The 4,906-nt window shown below is 42.2% G+C and overlaps 1 pseudogene across 1 annotated transcript; it reads left to right on the plus strand.

Moving 5' to 3' along the window:
- Positions 1-3,270: 3,270 nt before the first annotated feature.
- LOC311614559 (elongation factor 1-gamma-like) lies at positions 3,271-4,574 on the plus strand (annotated as a pseudogene). Its single transcript has one exon. The product of its transcript is annotated as an elongation factor 1-gamma-like (transcript).
- The last annotated feature ends 332 nt before the right edge of the window (positions 4,575-4,906 follow it).

Genomic DNA, 4,906 nt, shown 5'->3' on the forward strand with positions numbered 1-4,906 from the left:
GGGTTGGAACTCCTCCCTTCCCTGTAGAGTTCATGGACTGCTCAGCCTGTGGAGCTGGTAGAAGGACAGATTGGGGATTTTGATCTGCACTGAGGAGAGTGGGACCATGAATGGAGCTGGGATTCTCAGCCACACTTTTACTGAGACCAGCTGTGCTGATAGATCAGAGTCCTATGTGGGGCTGACTTCGTAGCTCCTTTTGCTTGGACTTGTGGTCCAAGGGTACTGGGGCCTCAAAAAACATGGGGTTTTTGTTTGTTTGTTGTATGTTTGTATTTTTGGACAGCATCCCCAAGGAAGGTTTACACTGGGGAAGCAGAGCTGAACTTTGTGAATGCATTGTGGAGAGGCTGATCCAAGCTCCTTGTGATTTCAGTCAGCCATCCCAGGAAGGAGGGGTGGAGCATGTCTACCCATCCTGCAGGCTGGAAGCACCACTCCACAACAGGAAAAGCCTTGGATCTGCTCTCTGAAGCCTCAGATACCCCTACACTTTGGTGGGGATAGGGAGAACATCTCATAGAAAAGCATTCCAAGAATTAGACCCTCAAAGGCTCTTGCCTGGGACAAGGAAGAAATGCTTAGTCCTTCTACTGTGGGTTGGGTAGGTAATATGCTCACAAGTGACTTTTTTGATCAATCCCACTGAGCCTGGGCAGCTGAATCTGCTCTTTCAGAAAAGACAGCAAGCTCTATCCAACTTGAACATACAACAGGCCGCCTAAGATGGAACTATATTTGGAGAATATGACAGAGACTGAGTAGTTTGGTTTTGAAGCAGAGATTAATTTACACTCGTTGAGTGCCTGATGGTGAAATCTATAAGAAGCTATGCTAGCCTTCTTGCCTCCACCCTTAAGACCTTCTTTGGATGACACTGCAGGAAGGCTAGGAAACCTCAGGAGAGGGGCAGATGGAAGATATTTTCAGAGAACCTCAGACTGACCATAGCTACAACAGAACACTGAAAGCCAGACTTAGCTCCTGAAATTGGCTGACCCAAAAGTACCTCCCAGGAGGCCTGAAATCAGCAGACAAGAAGTAAGCCTCAGACAATATAAGCTGTCTAGAAAAACTTCCTATGACTGTCTTTTTTTTTAATGTTCTTTTTTGCAATATTTTCCTTATTTTCTTCTTTATTACTTTGATATTATTATTATTATTATTATTAAAGATTTTTTGCTCATTTCTCTCATTTCTTTCATATGTTTTTTTTTTGTTAAGCACTTTTGTTGGCCTCCTTCCTTTTGTTAAGCACTTTTCCATTTTTTATTTTCCATTCTTTCTTTTGCTTTTCCTTTCTCTCTCTTCTTGTTACCTTTGCATAACATTTTTGCTTTCTTACTCTATCTTCTTGTCTTTTTTTTTTTTTTTTACCATATTCTTTTTCTTACTCTCTACTCTTATTCTTTCTCTCCATTCTTTCCTCTTAGAATCTTGCTCCTGCCCATTTTCTCTTCCAGATCCTTTTTATTCTTTATTTCATTGTTAGCAATATTATCTTTTTCTATCTTTATTTTTACTTTAGTATTCATGTTTTCTCTTTCCTAATTCTTTTTTCTCTTGTAGTGGTTTTTGCCATTGTTGTCAGGATTTTTTTGTATGTTCCTGTGTGTTGGTTGTTGTTGTTGTTTTAGGGGGTGTTTGTTTTGGTTTGTAAGCACCTGTAACAAAAGCTCACATAACATCATAATGGCTGAGTCTCATAGTTAGCTGGCCTGAGAAGAGAGCCTACCCATAAACTGCATAATAACAATCAAGATCCAATTACAGTAAAAGAACCCAAATAATCCTCAAAATGAGTATGACTAGAGCATACAGTTCAGTAATTATAAGTATAGAACACCCATGGAACATTTACTGCAAAAGCCAACACTACAAATCCTGAGAGTCATAGAAGTATATCTAATACAAAAAAACAAACACAAAGAGGAAACTAAATGGGGAGACAAGGAACAACCCCCAAATTTAAAAATATGAAGAATCACCAAAAAAAACAACACCTAAACAAGATGGAGATAAGCAAGTTATCAGATATAGGGTTCAGAGTAATGGTTATTAGGATGTTCAAGTCACAGTGAAAACAAGAAACTTAATAGAACTAAAGTGGGAACTGCAGGAATTTAGAGAAAGTTGCCTCAGTATGAAAAAAATATATAGAAATTATTACTAAGAAACAGGAATTAAAAGCAGGCTTGATGAAAAAGATGATCAAATAAGCAAATTAGAAGAGAAGGTAGAAAATATACAATCAGACTAGCAAAAAGTAAAAATACTTAAAAATCATGAGAATGGTTTAAGGGAACTATGAGACAACATGAAATAGAACAACATCTGCATCATGGAGGTACCAAAGGAAGAAGACAGGTAGTAAGGTATAGAGAACCTCTGTGAAGAAATAATGATAGAAAACTTCGCTAAACTGGTGAAGGAAAAATCCAACAGAAACACTTTAGACAAAAAAAGGAACAGTATGAAATATTTAAAGTAAGGAAAAGCTAGAATCTAAATCCAAGATTACTTTATCAGCAAGTCTATCATTCAAAAATATATAAGAGAGGCTTGAAGATGGTGGCTGATGGGATGGTAGGCTGCAAGACAGTGTGTGAGTGAGAGAACAAAAGGAGAGTGCATGGATGTGCAGGGAGTGTATTTGTGAGTGAGGGACAGTTATATTCCGCAGGACTGTTGGAGACTGGTGGACCAGGCTCCCCTGGATGGGCAGCATCTACTACTGCTGAAATCTCTCCTAGTTGCTGGCTCTATCACAGAGACCATGCCATTTTTAAGGGGAGAGTAGCTGTGATAAAAAGCCCAGTCTTACCTTTAACTGATGAGACCTCGGATACGTCAGGGACCCTACAACCACAATCCCCAGGGACCAACTGCCTCAGCTACAAACCAACAAACACTGAGACAAGGTGTCAGCCAAATACCCAGTTGGGTCCTGCACCTTTTCACAAAAGCAGATAGAAGGAACAGCTGAATCAAATAACACCCACCCAAAACTGGTGAATTAAAACACAGCTAGTGAGGCACTCGGTGAACAGAAAGGTCAGAGGTCACCTAGAGAGAGTCAGTGCAAAAGAGAGAGAGCTGCATAACCAAATACCCTGGAAAAAGTGAACATGGGAGACAAAGAAATAGCCCCCATACAAAGGAAAAGGAAGAATCACTGGAAAAAGAATTAGATGGAATGGAGGCAAGTAATTTGTCAGAGAAAGAATTCAGAGCGACTGAGAGCCCCACTCCTTTCTCTGCAGAATCACCATGGTGGCTGGGATCCTGTACACATACCCTGAAAACTGGAGGGCCTTCAAGGCCCTCATTGCCATGCAGTACAGTGGAGCTCGGGTCCATGTACCCTCTGCACCACCCTACTTCCACTTTGGCCAAACCAACAGTGCCCCTGAATTTCTCCCTAAGTTTCTTGCTGGCAAGTTTTCAGCATTTGAAGGTAATTATGGATTCTGTGTGTTCAAGAGCAATGTCATTGCCTACTCCGTGAGCAATGAGGACCTGTGGGTAAGTAGTCCAGAAGCAGCAGCCCAGGTAGGTGAGCTTTGCTGATAGTGACATAATGCTCCCAGCCAGTATCTGGGTGTTCCCCACCTTGGGCAACATGCATTATAATAAGCAGGTCACAGAGACTACAAAATAGGACATGAGGTGAATACTAGGGGTTCTGGATGCTCACTTGAAGACAAGGACCTTTCTGGTGGGTGAACGTGTGACACTGGCTGACATCACAGTTGTCTGCACCCTGCTATGGCTCTATAAGCAGATCCTGGAGCCATCTTTCCACCAGGCCTTCCCCAACAACAACCACTGTTTCCTCACCTGCATTAACCAGCCCCAGTTCTGTGCTGTCTTGGGGGTGGTAAAGCTCTGTGAGAAGGTGGCCCAGTTTGATGCTAAAAAGTTTGAGAAAGCTAGCCTAAAAAGGGCAAACCCTGGAAGGAGAAATGACCTTGAGAGGAGAAGCCAAAACCCTAGCCCAAGCAGAAAGAGGAGGGGAAATGGCTGCTGCATCCATTTCCGAGGAGAAGATGGATGAGTATGAGCAAGTGCTGGTGGCAGAGCCGATGGCCAAGGACCCCTTTCCTCACCTGCCCAGGAGTACATTTGTACTGGGTAAATTCAAACACAAGTACTGCAATGAGGACCTGCTGTCAGTGGCGCTGCCATATTTTTGGAAGTACTTTGATAAGGACAGCAGGTCCCTAAGGTATTCTGAGTGCTGCTTCCCTGAAGAGCTCACCCAGACCTTCATGATCTGCAACCCCATCACTGGAATGTTCCAGCAGTTGGACAAGCTGAGGAAGAACTCCTTTGCCAGTACCATCCTCTTTGAAACCAACAGCAGCTCCATTTCTGGAGTCTGGGTCTTCTGATGCCAGGAGCTTGTCTTTCCACTGACTCCAGACTGGCAGGTGGACTACAAGTCATACACATGGTGGAAGCTGTATCCTAGCAGTGTGAAGACCCAGATACTAGTGTGAGAATACTTTTGCTGGGAGTAGGCCTTCCAGCAAATGGGCAAAGCCTTCAATCAGGGCAAGATATTCAAGTGAACATCTCTTGCCATCATCCAGCTGCCTGCACCCATCCTTCAGGGAGCTGGAAGTCATTAAAGAAAACTGAACATAAAAAAAATAAGAAGAAGAAGAATTCAGAGCAATGTTCATAAGGATGCTGTAAAGGGTTAAAGAAAAATTCAACAATATGTGTGAAAATCAAGAGGAAATGAAGAATAACCAAGAAGAAATGAAAAAGAACATCACTGCAATAAAGAACACATTTGAAAGCATCAAAAGTAGACTAGAAGAAGTGGAGGACTGCATCATTGAGCTAGAAGACAAGGTAGGAAAAAAATACCCAAGCACAGCAGCAACTGGAAAACAAA

The sequence above is a fragment of the Pipistrellus hanaki genome (genome assembly GCF_964339955.1).
Source record: "Pipistrellus hanaki genome assembly, chromosome: 1".
NCBI lineage: Eukaryota > Metazoa > Chordata > Mammalia > Chiroptera > Vespertilionidae > Pipistrellus > Pipistrellus hanaki.